Here is a 20,069-nt window from a genome sequence, read left to right on the forward strand (position 1 = left end):
CCTTCCGACATGTATCAGAAGTTCTTCTTCTCACTCTGCGTGGCCTCTTTATATAAACTTGTAGATTTATGAGTTCTACTAAGGACACAAATTCTAATACCTATTATCAACAAATAGTATTTATAACTTGAAAGATAGTGTATGGACCGGGCACGGTGGCTCGTGCCTGTAATCCCAGCACTTGGGGAGGTCAAGGCGGGTTGACCACAAGGTCAGGAAATACAGACCATCCTGGCCAACAAGGTGAAACCCCGTCTCTACTAAAAATTCAAACATTAGCTGGGCGTGGGGGCACGCGCCTGTAATCCCAGCTACTCGGGAGGCTGAGGCAAGAGATTCGCTTGAACCCGGGAGGCGGAGGTTGCAGTGAGCCAAGATCGCCACTGCACTCCAGTCTGGCAACAGAATGAGACTCTGTCTCAAAAAAAAAAAAAAAAAAAAAAAGGAAATAGAAAGAAAAAGATAGTGTATGATATGTGATAGGATATAAAGATATTAGCCAATATGGGGCATATTTCTGAATGTAGAGTTTAAGTTTTATGAGAAGCTGGAAACTGATTTTTCATTGCAATATACTCAGCACTTACCAGGTGTCTGCCACATGATGGCCATTGAGTGAGTGTCTATTGAATGAAAGAACCAATTACTAGTGGCTTTCTGAAAGACTATAGGAACCCTGCAAATCACCTCTCTCATGTTGAGACTACTGGTTATCTACAATCATTTCGGACACTTAAAATATGTCAAGTAATATCCCCTCTTGGAAGTAATTATTTAAAAAGTGCATTCTCTGGAGGTAATGGGGGGTGAAGAAAAACTGTATCTTATCTGACGGTTTTAAATTTAAATATTTACAATGTCTTATTTTATTCTGATTACTTACATTACCTGGCAAAAGTATATTTCTCTTATAAATTTCTTACAGCCTTTCTTTTTTTTTTTTAAAGAAAAGCACAATCTCTTTTGGCAAGGTCTTTTAATGTTTGCTGTATTTTATCACCTTCTTCCCTCCTTATATTATCATAGGTAAGAAAGAGAGGATTAACAGCCCAAGATTTATTTCCTACAGTTCTTTAATTCTGCTTTTTAAATGGCAAATTTATCATCATCAGATCTGCTAAGCAACACTTTTAGTCATTGTTCTATTATATATTTTATATATATATATGTATTGTGTGTATATATATTTGTGAGTGTATATATGTACATATGATATAAAATTTGCTCATTTGTTTTAAGTCTAATTAAAGAATTATACCAGTATTTCCAAAAATAATTTTTTTATTATACTTTAAGTTGTAGGTTACATGTTTATTACAAACACATTCTTCAAAATAAAATTATTCAAAAGCACAAATATCACTTTAACATGAATTTCTTAACATCTAGTCGGTTTAGTATCCAAGTAGTCTGCAGAAGTAAATGAAAATGAAATAACTTCTTAGAACTGTATTAAAACTAAATGTTGATGTTCTATAACATTTGCATATGATTAACATTAAATATGTATATAAATATTTGTAAATTTACATAAATTTATTGGATACAAGTGCAATTTTGTTACATGCATACTTTCTATATGGGTCAAGTCAGGGCTTTTAAGGTATCCATTACCCAAATAATATACATTGTACTCATTAAATAGCTTCTTGTATAGGGAATTATTCGCAATTTTGTATAACGGTCTAGTGTCTAGTATGGTATTCTTGGATTCAAAGCAAATATAGTAAATACAACCTTATTAAAGCAAACTGATGTCATGGAGCATTTTTGAATGGAAGGACAACTGAGAATAACAGTTAAGGAATCAACCATTAATATTGTAACTTCTTTTATGGTACGTGTTTTTAGTTTTAATTGCAGACACAGGAAGCAAAGGTTTGCATTATTTTGGAAACTTCCTTTAATTAAGGTAGATTCCTCAAAATTATGTTTCTCTAAACTTTTCGTCTATGCCATTTTTTAATAGGTCCCCAGGGCCCTGCGATGTTCTCCAGGTCCTTTACCCTGGGTCTTCACCAGAGAGAGGCTAGCTTGTACTTGTAGTGATGCTTTAGTTCAACATAAAATTAGTTTATTGAAGGGAAACAAGCATTCGCTACATTTTAGCAACCCTTTAACTGCCATATTCACTCTTCAGGTAATCAGTCACCTAGCCTCCTATTTTCCTTTGCTAATAAAAATCTTTCTGATTATATACTTTTAAAATATTCAATAAATTTTCTTCTTTTAAAGTGCAGGACCATCAACAATGTTTATATAATGGCATATTCAAAAATCAACTTTAATTATATAATTAACTCAATCCTTTTGAAATGTAACAGCTCTCACAGGATGTTGGTTCTTAATCAATAGTGGTGCAATTGAATGATCTTCCAACACAGAGGGTATAAGTGATGGCTTAGGGTTAATGCTAAAACAGTAGCAGAAAGTGGTCAAAATCCGAACCCTAGTGTGAACTTTTGAAAGGACAAGTTCAATTTCAGCCTATCTTAGCCTCACAATAATTTTAATTATCTAAAATTAAAATAATAACGTTTAGCATTATAAATTGGTTGTATGTGAGGGACTTAACAGCTACAGAAGTGAAAATGGCCTGAATATAACTTTCATTAACTGAATAAAGTGTTAGCTGTGAACATCCCGCAACTGAATTCTGTTTTTCCTTAATGCCATTTAGCATTCACTTCCTAGTAAAAATGAACTACAGTACCCTGAACTTCTTCATCCTTTAATTTTTGTTTTTTGTTTTTTAGATTCAGATTAAACAGGTTTTCTCTCAATATCTTATATAAGATACAAGGCTGTTTCTTCATACAGCCTTGGTAAATTTCAAGCTCTACATTTAATTATTTCTAAATGTTTGGTCCCCAGTTTCTCCAGGGATTAAAAAAAATACATTTCTAGATTTTAAAAGTATATTCATGACTATTTTATGTATTCTATATTTTTATGCCAATTAAGATAAAAACCTACTACACCTACAATGCTCTAAAGAGTCTTTCCAAGCTCCTCAACCTATTCAACCCATCCTACCATTTTTATTGGCATAAAAAATGTAACATTACTCTTTCCAAGCGTTTCCTATTCCTGTGTTTCACTCGTTTGCACTATTCTCATCTGACTTACAGGTTTTCATATTTTCATATTTGTGTACCATTGTCCATCAGTCATGCACAGGAATATAATCTCCATGAGATCAGCATTTTTTAAAAATTGAGAGTCTAAGGCAAGTCTGGAAGATAGCAGGCCCTCCGCAGATATCTTCAGATGAATACAATAATATTTTCTACTCATTTTCACCAGCATAAAGCTATTATTTAGAAATCATTATACAGTAAAGCCCTGGAGGGAAAAAAAAAAAAAAAAACCCTTATTTTGTGTGTGTTCAGGGACCCAAGTCTGGGGCCTTCCACATACTAGTTAATAGTTGAATATTTACTAATAAATAAAATATTGTAAAATACAAATTTAGTTTACCTGCCTTTTGCATGTAGAAATACATCTATCCTCTAAAGTATGAATAGTGAATAATGCTTAGTATCAGAAATAGATAAATCCTCTCTTTCGGAAAAGATAATAATTATTTAAAATATTTAAATATTTTACCTCTGGCCATGAGTCCAAATGTCATGCTATCTCACACTCTTGTGATAACCCTTTATTTTAAATCATTATTATGTTTAGAAATAATGGACGTAGTCCTGAAATATACAGAAGTTTATAGTATATAATGCCTGAACTATAGAATTTATAACATAGGGACTACATAATTCTTCCTGTCTTGGGCACTTACGGATTCTGGTGCCATAAACTCCTCCAGCTCTAATCACTGATCGAGGTTCTAAGCTGGACCTAGCTGGAGATGAGTTGAGGACTAAGGTGACAGGAGGGAGACCCTGAGCTTGGTTTAACCACACCTTCCGTTTTCGCTGCTTACTGTGGTTTTGATGAAGATTTGTCTCCTTGCAAAGGGAAAAACAACAGAGTACATAATTTTAAGGGCTCCTTCACTCTTTTTTTGTAATTAACCAGTTTTATTTTTAAGATGTTGGGGGTAAAGTCTATAGGTTTGTTTGTTTGTTTGTTTGTTTTTCCAGGAAAATGCTCTACAGAGCGAGTCTGGGACATGCTGTGTTCCTGAGATGTAATTAATTAGTGAAGCAGGCAATGGAGAAAAGACAAGAGCCTTGTACTTGTTTGGGATAATGGTTGAGCAAGCCTGAAATTTGCATGAGGGAAAATTAACTTGAAATTTTCTCTCAAGATATATATACACACATATATATAATCTTAACATTATATATAGCATATATAATATAACATATATAATCTTAAGATTATATATTTATACATATATAATCTTAACACCTTAGATTGGGTTCAGATCAGCTGACTTGGCAAAATATGATAAGAAAACTATCCTGGCACTTCACCTGAAAGAAGAGAGAAAAGGGTCACATGGTTACCTGAATCTTTCATTCCATACACACTGACAGCTACCAAAAGGACAAAGACAGACAAAGTCTTCTGGACTTATTTCAGGAAAGCTACTAATTACACATGGGTTGAAAACTAAGCACTTTTTTCCAGATTTTTATTTTACTCATGATTATTACCAATAAATTTAGAAAGTCATCTAATTATAGTAAGAAAAAATAAATTATATGAGAAGAGAAGCTAAAATAGATGGTCATCTTAGAATGTTTTTAAAATGTAAAATACCAAGAAACATGAATATAAGTTTCCGTCAACTCGTTCTGGAACATTCAGGGTCTGTAGTCCTCAAACCTGGCTTCTGGTTTCAATTCATTCTCTTACATGGCACCTTGGACAAGTGAATTTTGTTTGCCTGTCTGCGAAGTGGAGGAACTCATGGTACCTAAGCATTATCCTGAGCATCCATGAGACAATAGAGATCAGTGATTTAGATCATTATCATTGCCTGCCTTGTTTATTGAAGTGTTTGATAAACATTAGCTATTCATGTACAATCAGGAAGAAAGCTGACATCCTGCACTCTTTGGAATACTGTCTTTAGAGTCTTGAGTTTATTTTGAAACCTGTCAATGCAAGTATTATCTATTAAAAGGGTAGGAAGCACTGAAGCCTCTATTCATACATAATTGTTTGTGACATGATCTGTATGCCATCAATTCAGAGATGTTCAGTTTTTCCTGTAGTTTAGTGTCCCTGAAATTGGGGTGTGCTTGCTGCTGATGGAATCTTCCAGTGGCTGTTGGTCGGGGGTTATCAGACGTCAATGTCATTGCTACATTGCTTTTTCCAGTGACAGGATTATAGAACTTCAACTTCTCAGTGTTTCAGTCCGATAGTCGCCTGAGAACCACACGATAAAGAACATAAGTCCTGATTCTTACCATAAAACATTTTATACACACTATTTGATAAGTTCAAAAAGCACTGGCTTTAGAACTTGTAAAAAGTGTTTAATGGTGTGGAAAGCTGTACGGGAGACTCTAATAGGACATCCCTCTATCAAACCTTAAATCTGGTGTCACCACTGAGTCAGAAAGTACTAGAACAGCTTCGGACACTGAATGTAAAATGACTTAGAAATGCATGTTCATTTTGCTTCAATGTTCCTTGTTTTCTACGAACCAAACTGATAAAAGACAAAAATATCTGTACTTTAATATGTCTAAAGCATCTTTTGTAAAGTATGGCATACAATTCTGAGTAATAGAAATCATTGTTACTATTTATTGGTGGTTTATAAGAGAATGATATGTCTTACAATCAAAACGCAGGATTGCAGTATTGCTTAGTTCATGACGAGATGAGCGCTTTTATTGTTCCTAATTTGGAAGATAAGGCACGGCGGTAACATGTCTATTTCATGGTTAGTGTCCTTTTAAATTACAGTATAAAAAGAAAAACGTATGCTGAGCTAGATAAATAATAATTTTCACATATTTGTGTAATTAATTTATCTAAAACACTTTTTAACTCTAGCTTTGGTTAATGCAGGAGCTTACGAGTTGCTCAATACATTTAGATTTGACTTAGTAGGTAAGATATTAATGTTCACACAAGCAATTTCAGCATAGTCAATTTCTCATCGTGCTGGCCAATTTTCATTTGCTGCTTCAAACTTCCTTGTTCCATCTCTCCATTACTCGGTGCCCTTGGAGTTTGTCCTTAAGGACTGCATCACTGGCCTCTCTTCCTCTCTGTGTGCCAGGGAGTTTCAGTCCTCAGGAAATACTGGACAAAGGGCAGGTGTGGGACAAAATTGAGAGGGGGATGCTTGGAGCCCCCTCCTTGCTGGTTTCTGCTTGCAGAACGCGTGGTTCTACTCCAGACGCAGCTCTGGTGGAATAGTCCCTTCTCTAGTCATAGCCACACTTTCCCTCCCTTGCCCCTCTGCACCTGAAGAAAAGAGATTGTTCGCCTCTTTTGCCTCTGGAGTGCTTTGTGGATCCCTTGTTGGTTTCTGTTAATACTATCCATGCATTTGCAGAACACATTATCTTTTTACAAAAAGCCACTTCAATTAACCCATTAAATATTCCACCTGTATTTTTAGGGACCCTGACACTTAGATATATCTTTTATGTAATAAGACGTATTGTTGGGACTACTGAAGATTGCATTTAACATTCAATTTGAACAATAATGAAGATGCTAGAGGCATAATATTAAGACAATAACATAGAAAAAAAAACTGAAACATTTTTCCAATGAATAATTTTCCTCTATAGAAACATGTTTATGATGCAAGAGTGAGTTACAGAAAAAATAAACATGTTTACATATATTAATCTTATAATGGATTAATACAAATTCCATTCAATTGAAAACTTATTTGGAAAGCAAGAAAAAGCAGCATATGCAAATAAATAAATCCATCCCTTCTGAAATCTATGACCGGGCTGACCTTTGTCATTTTAGTATGTCTTTTTTGTTGGTCTGGCCAGGGTCTTAAATGTTCCTTTTCCCTGGTACAGCTCTTTGGTCTTTTCATTGAATGATCAAGTGTCCACACCTCCATTATTAAACGAATTAGGTAATAATGGATCCACACAACACACCCTGGCATCTCAAACTCTGTTTGACGGAAGACGTTCTTTCTGGACACCAGGTTCCCTGCCTGCTTTTTTATATAAGGCAGAAGGTTCTGTTTCTGCTTGATATGAAAAACAAATTGTCCACCTGAAAGGCAAGTTAAATTTAAATGAAACTTTTAATTTCACAACAGTTAATTATTTTGCAAAGGACATACGACATATCAGAACCAGATACTACTTCTCTCCTCATATATTATCTTAGCTCTTAAAAATAGTTAGCCTAATAGTCTTTAATTTTTGTCTCCTCATAAAACTGATTAGACTGGGTTTGTGAATTTTATCACCCAATGAATAAAGAATTTTGTATCTTTTTGATAGGCAGTGTTCTCCATACTGAGGCTACAATTAAAGAAACATGTCACAAGAAAAATGACCATAGAAATAAAATATTGTACTTTAGCTTTAATAAAATTCCTATACTAAGCTATTTTGTGTGTGTGTGTGTGTGTGTGTGTGTGTGTGTGTAAATCAAAATGTACTTTCTGAAAATAAATGAACTGTCAAAAGCAGTGGCAATTAGTAGATAAAAAAGAAAAATACTTCTCTCTTAGTTAATTCAAATTCTACCATGCTTTGGAGGTTGTGTTTTCATTATGGAGATATATTTTACATGGTTGTAAGTATAAATTTGTATTTTGTTTTTATATTTAAAATATCAGTTTAAAGGAAAGTATTATGTTTATTATCCCCAGCTTTTAAATATATTGACTTTTAATCCATATTTATCCTTTAAATATGCTCTCTATTACTTACCATTAGCACATATTCATTAGTATATAATTTTTAAGTTTTTAAAATTAAAATACCAATAATGTATTCCAATAGTGCAACACTAAAGAGAATATAGATAATCCCCAAACCATATTAATTAAGAAAAGACTCAGATTCCTGTCATAGAAACATTTAGAAGTTGTGTTTCTATTACACAAAATAAAATAGGAAATTCCATTATTATTCTGCTCATAATATTTTACACAAGGGTACAAAGATCTTATTTTGACACCATTACATATACATTTAACAAATAAAATATAGGGAGATGAAATTTTGTTCATCTAAATTTTAGAAAGAACTGAATTAAAGTAGTTGAAGTTGTGAACTGGTGGAATTATAGAGAGCTGACATTGTAAAGGATGATGAGTCACAAGAAACAGATGGATATTTTCATTTTGCTTTGAATTATTTTAATTACAAATTGTGATTTCCTGCAAGTAAAAACTTACCAAAAAATCAGACTTACAGAATAGAAATCCTAAATGAAACAACAGATAGGGAGATAAAGTTAATGAACATTATAGTGTCACATGCTCATTATTTTGTAATTGAAGTTGCTACTTAAACCTGGATCATAATTGTGAATATAGTTCTCCCAAGGAATATTTCCTAAATACAGCATCTACCTGTCCTTGGTAAACTGTATGAAGCTTGGGAGACAGAAAAGCTATGCATAGCTCTTCTTCATCTTTGTTTTCCCCTGTAACTCAGAGAAGCATAATCTGTCCTTTTTTTTCTGATGCTATGAAAGATGCTTTCTATGGTCCTCAAAATCTCCCCGATCCTTGTTTAAAATTGCCTATAGGACAACCTGAAAGTTCAAATCTCATGTTAGAGACCTTTCCGATCTGTGTCTGCCACTTTCTATGTCTTTGGACTTCTCACCCTCCATTCAGATGCCATACAACATTACTGTGTAGAGATTCAAACAATCCCATCTGAACTTCTGCATCTGTAGACATGAGTGCAAAAACCATGCTTTTCTTCTCACAAACATCACCCTCAGGCATAAACACATGCATTTTTGCAGACACGCATACAAGTGTGTTTCCTTTGACTGATTCTTTCAAAAGTCCACTCGACTCGACTCTACCTGGAAGCATTTTCTCACCACTCCCTGCCTGTTTGTATTGGATTCCATTTGTTTTTGTTGCAGATCTATATGCCTCTATAAAAAAGATCATGCAGAATTTGCAGTTGTCGGTTCTGATTAAACCATAACAGTTGCAGTGCACAGAGTGCTTAGCACATAACACATTCCTTAACTCTATAAGCTGAATGAAATAATGAGTTCTCTCTCAAGAAGAGGTCAATAATTATTCTAATTACTCACCTGGACTTAGAGGTACTGTATGATTCATTCCTGTTTTCATTTCTCATTTGTAGCAGATACTCTTTGGATATCTACTCTGAGCCAGACATTAGTTTAGTCTGTGAACACATGGCAGACAAAGGTGGATATCTCCTCTTAACTATGGAGCTTCCAGCACAGTGGAGATGTTTTATTCATAGTGCATTAACCAGTAGCAAAATCTCAGTAGCTGAAGAAAGCAAAGCTGTAAGTTCTGCTCATGTCAGAAGCCCATGTTACTCAGGACCATGGACAGCTGCTCTGCTCCCCAGATCCCCACCTTCATTCATGGTACCATCGTCATTGCCAGACCTGGACAAAATGTGGTGAATTCTGAGTGGGCGACGTGTCATATCTGAAAGTGTTACATCTTGGTCGTACTGACAGTGGACAGAACTCAGTTTATGTGGTCCAAATCTGGGTACTACTGGCTTTGAAGGAATCATTTAGAGTGTTTGGGGAAAAAAGACGAGAAACACAGACATTTTCGAGCTATGGCTCCCTCTGCTTTAACTAATTGGTTGATGTTAATCTATCTTACCTATAACAAAAAAATGTTTTTTAAATGTATAGGAGTTATATGATAGCAATCTCATATATAATGGGTGAAATTATTAGGCAAGTTAGCTTGAAGAGACTTCTAGGGAAAACAGTTAAATAACAATATGGAAAATGAATGAAAGGTATTTAGAAACTGGTAAAGAATATTTGTCCCATAAACTATTATATAATAGTATACATTGTTCTAGAATGGGTTTTAGACGAACTAGAACTAGTTAATTCATTTTGTAAATTTTTTCTTTTGCTGTTATACCAAATATAGTTTGTTTTATTTTCATCCATATGTGCACTATTTTATCCTCAGTATGAAAGTTATTGCTTGAACAGATAGCTTGAAAGATGGTGCTGTGTTTTTAAATTATTTTTATGCTCATATCACCATTTTTATAGCTGCCACATAATTAGTGTAATTTAATGTTATATATAGATTGAGGACTTTAAAAGTAGTTGTTAAGTAACTAATATTTACTCTTAAAATAATTCATTAGCATGCTAGTATCCTATACTAGTGCTTCACTGACATAACGGGACTTGGTTTTGCTCAATGTTGGCTGCTATGTAGACCTGACAGGTATCAGATCTTAGAATTGTGAGATTGAGCATCTGAGATATCTTGCAATCATAGATTTATCTAAAAATCCACTAGAAGACTCTCCACAACAAGGTTACAAATGTTGAAAAGGAATTTTATTGGGGGCATAGTTGGTGGCACCATCCCTCACCTTGAACCCAGTGGCAGGCACTCCAGCTGCATGCATAGAGCTGAACTTGCGTCCCTTCACTTAGAAGGACAGGTTAGAAGGATAGGATGCGGTGTCTGCTACTGCCGGGAAAACCTAAAGGCATAGTTGGATTACCCTGTGGCTTCAACATCAGCAGTGCAGGAGAGATGGCCGCAGCGTTTAATTGAATTTCCTGAGTTTGTGTAAACAAGCCTGAGATATTTGTAGGTCATTCTTGTAACACAGTCTCTCTGGTATGATTAAGGTTTGCCAAGAGAATTGAAGGGTAAAGGGAGCCCTTCAGAGTGGCCCAAAAAATAGTACATTACCTACATCTTAGGAAAGGGAGCTTACTGTTCCTAGTGGGGGCATCTCAGAAACTCATGAAGGTGCCCAACACTGCCAGGCCCTGAGTGGACAAATCCATCCACTGCAGTACCAGTTAAAAAACAAACAAACAAACAAAAAAAAAACTGTTCTACTCCCTAGTGTTTTCTTTGCTCACTCAAACTTTAATGCTGCAGGAACAGAAAGCATGGCCAGCAAAATGAGTAAAATTTAGGCTCAGTAAAAGTAAAGAAGTTTTATATCCCCCTTGTTTTAGCTTTCTGTGTTTTTATGGTTCCAGCTAAAAAAGGCAGAAGGTTAACTTTAAATCAAACCTTAACTTTATTATGATATGGTCTTGGGATTTGATATCTGGAGAAAGGTTTTGCAACTAAACATGACCATAGATTATGTGATGGCTTAAGAGTAACCTGGGATGTCCTGAGACTGCCCTTGTTTTCACCCAGGAACAGGGGAGGCACTTCCCCCAATAAATGCACTGAGTAGACCACACAGAGGTTGGAGGAGAGAGAGTATGAGTCCAGCTCACTCAACGGACGGGGTCCACTTTCAGTGGCCATTTGTGTGATGTTGTGTAACTCGCTAACCCCCTCTTTCAGACACTTCACTGGCAAAAAATAAAATAATAATAATAATAATACCTATCACAAGGCAGCAGCCAGCATTTAATTAAGGTTATGTAAAATACTTAACCTGGTCCCTGGATTAAAAGCTTGCAGACATTAGTCCCCCCCTCTTCGTTATCTATGACAATAACGGGTAAACTGCAACATGTGTGCTGTAAACATCAAGTCTTAGTATGTAAAGTAAGTTTCCTGGGCTTGTCATTTCTAACATTAATATTGGAGGTAAGAAAGGTAGTTAGAAAGAAACCTTCTTGTGGAAATCACAGGATGCTTTTCCATTATATTATTCCTCCAGATTGTGTGTTTTCTTAAAAAGTATCATTAAAGTAACTTCTCCAAATGTGCTTGATTTATCTGAAAATAAAGTTACACAAAAATACTAATTATATTCAGGGAATGTGAGGGGGGATCTTTTAGAAGTTTCCAGGAAATAGAGGCAAGACATCTAATTAGCTATGTGAGTAAAATTAAACTGTTTAGTTCTAAATTACACAGAATCTGTCCACATAGTTCCACATTAACAGGCTAGGTGTTGAAGAACCCTTGTTTGTTTTGTGTGAAGTAGATTGAAACTCTTTTTTATTCTCTCAAGTTACTAAGCCTTAGTGTACAATCATTCTCTAAATCAGGTTTTTTATTTTTCAAGTGAAACTCAGCCCTTTATCTTTACTTGGAGTGGATGTCAGCCTCCTTCAGCTGCCTCTATGGAATTGTTTTTGACCCCTATCAAATAGCAAAACTGATCCATTTGAATCAACTCCTCGGCCACAGTGGAATGAAGTGGCCTCCAATGTGATTAGCACGTGTCTCCTAACAACAAACAGCAACAGCAACTGAAAGATCAACTTTTGGTTTTCTGGGAAACATTCCCAGCCAAACAGGTGACGGGAAAGAAAAGTAATATTTATCAAGTATCAGATGCCAGGGATTGTACCGAGTGAGCTACGTACATTCTCTTGTTTGATTTCCACAGGAATCCTACAAAATTGGTATGACTGCTATCCCATTTCATAGAGGATAAACTTGTCTTCAAGGTCAAGCAGTGTTCTCACACCTCATAAATGAGGCTATCAGGTCCTGGTCTCAGGTGTGCTCATGATCATGCCCACGTTCTTAATGAGGAGACCATACTATCTCAGAAGAGTGTCTTCCTTCCTGTGCCACAACTGTCTTATTAAAATGAAGAGGCACAATTGGTAACTCATATTGCAGCCAACTAAACAGAGTCGCCATGATTTTTCTCTGTCTCACGTTAACTGAAGCCCTTGGTGTGAAGGACTATAGTTTTGAACTAACATACAAGGAAAAATGATGTTCTGTAAAAATAACAGAATGTTCCAGTGACAAGAACAACGGCCCCTGAGGACAGATAGCACTAACTAAGTAAGAGCAAGTGAGACATGGAGAGCGTGGCGGAGAGAGGCACCAGAGCTTGGCAAGGAGGAATGACAGAGTTTGAAGTCGGGAGAAAAAAGAAAACTCGAGCTCCTCTTGACTTCTGTTTATGGTACCAGAAAGAACTTTAAAACGTAATGTGTGCACTTTATTAATATGAACAGGCATGTAAAAAATAATTCGTATTTGTCCAGCTGTATTTTGGACTTACAGATGTAACTACAACTTCCACTAAGCCAAGGCAGAGAGAGCTTTTTACAGACCTGCTTGCTGTCAGAGCTAAAGGTGACCCACTGCATACGTGTGATTACAGCGTTGAGGATATAACATAGCCAGTTAAAAGGTTTGTGCAGGTGGTATTTAAACTACTTCAGTGGCATTACTTTCCAGGCCGGAAGACAGCACAGGCAGATTTTGTTCCTGATTAAAATAGCCAAGGACACATGATCTTATGTGAAATTAGAGGGACGCCCTGAGAAGAAGCAGAGGCTGCAGGTCTCAGCCAAGCTATTTTGACCTCCGGAGTTCCTAACAGGACGAGAAGCCAATGGCCCTGACTGTTTTACTAGGTCTGGAAAGCTTGATTCTTCCTACACCACTGCCATTCAAGAAAAGCAAAGACCAACCATCTGTGCTATTCCATTTAGGGCAATGCTCATGAAATCAAATTTCCCAGCTGCCTGGTCCAAAATCAGCATTAGCAAAACCTGCCCTCATCCACGGAGAGAAAGCTCTGATATCCTAAAACAAGAGAGCGGTCTTCCTCCTCTTTATATTTGGGAAAGCCCACTTTTTTTCTATATTATTTCATAATTCTGAACTAATACGCTTGTCTAGGTGGTTCTTAGGATAAATGTGGTTCCAAGATTCATGGCCACAGATTCATTTCCCTCTAGAAGGAGAAAGGCTGCAGTTTCAGATGGGAATTCTAAATGAAATCTAAAGTAAAGGACTGCCCATGGCTTCAGAGAGTAATTTGATTATTTAAATAAGAATGAAATGGCATTTAACACTGCAGTCTGCCGGCTGTATAATGAAACTGGATTGTATACAAGCAGTTTGAATTTTAACACAGACACTCCTTGACATACAAAAACATAAAATTCATGGAGTAAAACTTGTGCACAACCTAAATATCTGTAAGTAAAAAGGACTTTTCTCATTAGCATTCATAATAAGAGCAAATATTTCCTACACACTCAGCATCATTCTGACTACTGTGTTATGCTCAGGACAGTTCTGTGGTGTGGACACCATTATTATCCCCATGTTACAAATGAGGGACCTGAGGCATGGTGAGGCGAGGTGACTTTGCCCAAGGTCTTTCAGGAAACTGGGAGATAGAAAAGTGTTTTTTAAACTAGCTTTTTTTTTTTTTTTTAATATGGCCACATATATTGATGTCTGTAAAATACATATGGCTTGCGGGAAGAGCCAGAGAAGTGGTTAGAAGAAGGGTATCATCTGAAACATGGAGTTACCCTCCTGGAGCAGCGGAAATCCAAATTTTAGTCTTTTGTATCTGCCAAGAGTGTTTTGGGGATCCCCCAGGAGACCTGAGTCCACCCTTGGAGAACAGTTGCTGTAAGTTTTACCATCTTTGCCTGAGGAGAATGTAAATATTTTGCTTAGGCTGCCCAATAAAGGTGGGGCTGGCATATGTAAGTGTGTTGCACAAGAACCTATACCATATGGGAAGGCATGATGCACAAAAGCAACATGTGGAAAGAGAAAGCCACATGGTGATGGGGAGGGAACACGGAGTGGAGGTCCCCTCCCGCAGTGTTCGTCTCTCATTAAGGATAAACTTACTCTTTTGAGGGGGGATGGGTGGATGGAGTTTTGTCCCCCAGGCTGGAGTGCAGTGGCAGGATCTCAGCTCACTGCACCCTCCACCTCCTGGGCTCAAGCAATTCTCCTGTCTCAGCCTCCCAGGTAGCTGGGATTACGGGCACGCGCCACCATGCCCACCTAATTTTTGTATTTTTAGTAGAGATGGGGTTTTACCATGTTGGCCAGCCTGGTCTCAAACTCCTGACCTCAAGTGATCCACCCTCCTCGGCCTCCCAAAGTGCTAGGATTACAAGTGTGAACCACCACACCTGACCAACCTTATTCTTAACAATGGTGTGTCCCAATTTGCAAGCATTCCAGGATGAAAATGTATGGAAAGACCTGGAGAAAGACCTGGAGGTCAGCACATCAAACTGTTAGCCATGTTTCTGGGGCAGAGTAGGATTTTATAGGTGGATAAAAGTGGATGTTTTCTTCTCATTCTTGTTTTGGTTCATGTCCAGAATTTTAATGTGATAAAACATTCATGCATTCCTTAAACAATTACAAAGAGTAAAAAGTGTGTGCTTCTCCAAAACCTAAGTGAATGTGGAAAAACTGAGGTGTGTCTGCTGGGTTTTGTCCCTCCCTAGCCACGTATCCTGGGAAAGTTTCCTGTCCCCAAGGGCCGGGGTTTCCTCATTTACATGTTGAAGACTTTTAACTATATGGCATATATAACTTTAGTTCTACAGAATAATTGTCCTTAGTTCCATAAAGTGATTGGACACAAACAAGCAAAATATGTTTGTACAAAGTGGGAGGCAAAATGCAAGAGATAATTTGCATTTGGAAATCCTGTACCCAAATGAAAAGAATATATTCTTTTAATTAATTCACTTTATGGTACACCTACCCTTTTCAGATGGCAAAGGTGTTTGCATTTGTCCAGGACAGCAATGAAGGAGAACTCAAGCTGCAAAAAAATAACAAAATCAAATGTCACAGATGGAGAATGCGCATTAAAATTCTTCATCTAAACTGTTTCCAAAAGGATAGTGGACAGTTTAAATTTAGAAAAATCATATTCATACATAATTTTTAAATGTAAAAAAGACTCTCAATGTACCTGCACAAAACCAACAATTTAGTATTTTTATCTATGATTAGTGGTAGCAATTTTAAAAGCCTGCTAAAAAAACGAGATATTTCCCTTAAAAACATTCTGTTTCTAACTATCAGGCATTTTTTAAATGAAAATATAATCAATTGGATACAATGCAGGCAGAATCACTACTTTGCAGTAGAAATAGTGAGAATATATGAGACTGAAAACCACAAGGTCGGATTTGAAATTAAAATGTTTATACAGCAATGAACTGTGGTAAGTTCAACCATTAATGTAAAACATAATTATGATATTTAAAAAATGAATGTCAGATTCTGAGTGATGCTTTGTTGAATCTGATACATACCTGACTCCATTATGAAGTGTAATTATGACACAAAGCTCTCGAAATATTACCATTTAAACATATTATTGCTACAAGTAATTAAAAGTGTTCCGATTATAAATGAGTTGTTAGGATGCTGTCACAACCAACTCAATTCCTAAGTGGTATTCAAATAAATAAAACTCAAAAGATGAATGCATATGATATACTAACTTATCTTTCTCCCTGACTGTAATCTGCTAAGATCAACTCATTTAATGTAATTTTATGGTGCTGCATAGAAAAACACATTACACGTTAGTTTCTTTACAAATGCAAAACTTAAAGAAGGGAGATAACGATGTCATACTAAATTAAATAAGCAAAAATGGCAACATTCCGTCCTCTGGCAATAGGACCTTGCTTGGAGAAGAGGACATCCTTTGGATATTAATGTGCTAATGAGTCCAAGAAAATGAGGAAGAGAGTCCTCTTGTCCAGTGGCCAGAAGATCTGTTATGATCTTGACCCTTGGACATGCTCCAGTGTTCCTGAGCTTCATTAGTTCTCTCTGTAAAATGACAAGTCCACATAGATTATATTCACCTTTGTATGCAGTTTTAACATTTTATGTTTCTGTTTCTATGTTTTCACTTCACAAAAAAATCACTATTGATCAAAATGGGACTTCGAAAGTTAGCTATTTTGAAATTGTATTTGAGCAATATTTTGTAACTTTAAAAAGTTTACACAATTAAAATACTCTTGGATTAATAAAAGAATGTTTTCCCTTGGATGCTACAATGTGCTACAACCCGGGGAAAGTGTTCATAACAAAGGCTAATCACATCTCAAGAGAACATGAAATCACTTTGCTATAGTTGAATGCGTTTGCAATCGGTAAACCTGGTCAAGCCCTAAGTGGCACATTTACCAGCATCTGTGTCATCAAAACGTCACTTAACCTTTATAAGCCTTTGCCTTGTCATTTGCAAAACAATCTTTTATGCATGTCAGATGTGTTTATGAGGCAGCTCTAGAAAATTAGTGTTTTACAATGTAATAAGATTAAATTAAGTTTTAATACAATTATCACTTTATTTGTTCCTTTACGTATTTTGAAAACAAGTAGAGACATTTCATTCATTCTATTCAATGTTAATACATAAAATTACATGTATGTATATATTATCACATATGGATGTTACTATATGGAATTATATGTCAAGAAAGCCCAACATAGGAGTTATAAGCTTTAACTTTTGGCTTTACATACTTTTTAGATTCAAAAACAGAAACAAGAACAGTCGCATTCGTCACATTTTAAAGGACCTCTAATGTGAGCTTCAATGCATAAGATATTTCAGTAAAACTGCAGAAATGTGAAACCCAAAGTTGTAGTGTGCCAGTCTCAAATTGTTTCCTTCTGAAATGTTAATTTCATAGCTTTAGACATGATAATTTAAAGCTGTTTTTTGTTGAAAAAAACCACGGGCTTATGCAAAGACCCTATGCAGTCATCTTATTCTGTGGGCCTGGGACCACCTGTTCTCCAGTTACTGTCAGGTTTTCAAATCTCTCCCTTCTGTTTTCCCATAATGCTGTTGAGAGGTTGTTTTAACTCCCTGAGGTCATACTTAAGGTAGCAAAGTATTTTCCACACTTACATTTCCAGGTCCATTTTATTTACATTTGACCTGAAAACCATCAGTGGGTCAGGTGCTCCGGAGGGCCTAGTGCCACCTAGGGGCCAGCAGAGGCCTCGCACCATCCTGGGGCACCCTCTGCCTTGGAAGGTGAAGCCAGAGGGATGAAGGGACAGAATTTTAAAACTCATTTAATTTTAATAAATTTAAAAATCAGTACATTATTATTGTGAAACTTTGAAGGGTGTTTGGAAAAAATGCGAATATTTATATCTACTTTTTGAATTGCAACTTTTATGACAACTAATTACCAAAAAAGTATTTCCAATGCTGTATGTTTACAGGAAATACAAGAAATGAAGATAAAAGTCATATAATTAATACAGTTTTGAAAATTTTAAAATTCTACGTTCAAATAATATTCTATATATAGTAATATGTTTTTTAAAATGTGGGTACTAGGAAAGTACAATTATATTTATGGCTTACACTGTATTGCTATAGAACTGTGCTCATCTAGACAAGTTTAGCATTTTGTGAAGTGTTTCATACAAGCCTTAAAATTTATTTACAAAGTTATTATCAACATAGGTTTACCTTCCAACAGTACCCATTTTTTCCCAGCATAGCTGCAGTCTCAAGTTCTAACGGTGTTGATATGCAAATGTAGCCACTGTAAATAACTTGCTTGCATATTTTAATTTTTCTAGTGAAATGTGGACGACATATGGAAACACTGATGTATAAGAAATCCAAGTGCTCAGATTGGTATCTGCTCGCACATTTCTGTACTAACATTTGTCAGACCCTAGACTACTGAGGAAAACGTTATGCCGTTATGCTATTCAGTTAGTATTTATTAGAAATTATTTTATCAGAACATAGTAACATATCCTCTCTTTAAAAGCTTATTACACACTAAATTATAAAAATGTGGTAATATCAAATACTGCAATGTACAAAGCTAATTATATGTCTAAAGAGAGAAAGTAACCTTTGGCCTATGCTTGCTTAAAAAATAGCCCATGCTAAAACCTTCTTTTAGGTATACTTCTAAATAATACAGAATATTTAAATTTTAAGTTTCTAGTATAATAAAGAGAGCATGCAAAACAGAGTTATTTATTTTCAATGCGTTAGTTAACGCTCAGTGTTGTAGCTATGAGCTCGTTGTATTCTAGGTTGGGAAGGAAGCAGCAGATGGGCCCCTGTGTTTCGGTTGGAAACAGCAGTATCCTTTGATGTTCTTGCCCCTATGTACTTTTCTTATGATTTGTGTCTTTGCTTAATAAAAAATGTATAGGACTCAAGCTTTTGGCGCAGTTGGCATCTGTTTCAGATTCATTTTTACTGACAGTGAGCTGCTGCTGGCAAGTGCTCAGTCTTTTTATCATCAAATATACACAGCCCAGCACTCCTGGCCTCCTCCTCTAAAAAACTAGAGTTTTATTATTTTTCTTCATTAGAAATGCTGCATTGAAATCTGCTGTGAATGACAAGTAGAAGAAAACGCACATTCAAAGTTGGCTAATTATAAGTTGAACAGGGTTAAGATACTCAAATGACTCACCACATCCAAAGTTGTGCGTTTATCCTTTCATTGAGTCTATTTGTTGAGGGCAATAGAACCGTCTGTGTAGAACGAGTGTATTGGAGGATACATTGCTAAAGTTGCACTTACTACACCATATTGACAGTGAGGAATAAGATCAGCATTCCTGCTCATGAAAAAAAATGCTATTAAATGGACCACTGAACCTTGCAATCTTATCCAAGGACAATACTGCCAAGAATTCACATTTAATGCTGATTAAGAACCCAGGAAGAAATTTGACATTCTGTTTAGATGTCAGTTTACCACCTGTATCTGTCTAGCCCTGTGTGTGACTGTGTGTTTCTTGATGACTTGTTTGAAGCAACTGGCTTTTTGCACTAAATATAAGGAAATGTTTCAAAGTGTGGCTTGCACACTTGTGCTGAGGATTTAATTGTGTGTGTGTGTCAGTGCATATGCTGTGTTTACAGAGACAGAGGAAGCTTGGCATGGGCAATAATTTCCTTTTCATATCTAAACTGAGATGCTCAGAAGTTTGCTAATACGGTTGCTGTTTTTTTAAAAAATACTGTGAAAATGTTCAAACATAAAAATAGCAGAGTGATGTTTATGGAAAGGAATGTGGCCATAGGTCAACTTTAACAACTGTCAGTAAATAGTTATAATACAGCAATCTTATTTCATATATGGACATAATTTTAATACAGGCAAGGACAAGTATTTTTAAATGAGGGTTGTTATTTTCAGAGAAGTCATCCTAGCAGTCTCCCTTTATTACATATATACTGCAATTG

General features: G+C 35.9%; 1 protein-coding gene and 1 long non-coding RNA gene across 3 annotated transcripts in view; one reads left to right on the plus strand and one right to left on the minus strand.

Annotated features, from left to right (window-relative positions):
• LOC139355625 (CUB and Sushi multiple domains 1) overlaps positions 1-20,069 on the plus strand; it is a 2,038,620-nt gene that overhangs the window by 700,101 nt on the left and 1,318,450 nt on the right. The window lies entirely within an intron of this gene.
• The window catches only part of LOC112428487 (uncharacterized), a 53,559-nt gene continuing 45,209 nt past the window's right edge, over positions 11,720-20,069 (minus strand). Inside the window, exons 3-4 of the long non-coding RNA XR_003020441.2 lie at positions 15,558-15,617; positions 11,720-11,827 (exon numbers count right to left, since the gene is read on the minus strand). This is a non-coding gene — a long non-coding RNA (uncharacterized lncRNA). The remainder of the gene's footprint in view (positions 11,828-15,557; positions 15,618-20,069) is intronic.

The sequence above is a fragment of the Macaca nemestrina genome, chromosome 8 (genome assembly GCF_043159975.1).
Source record: "Macaca nemestrina isolate mMacNem1 chromosome 8, mMacNem.hap1, whole genome shotgun sequence".
Taxonomy (NCBI): Eukaryota; Metazoa; Chordata; class Mammalia; order Primates; family Cercopithecidae; genus Macaca; species Macaca nemestrina.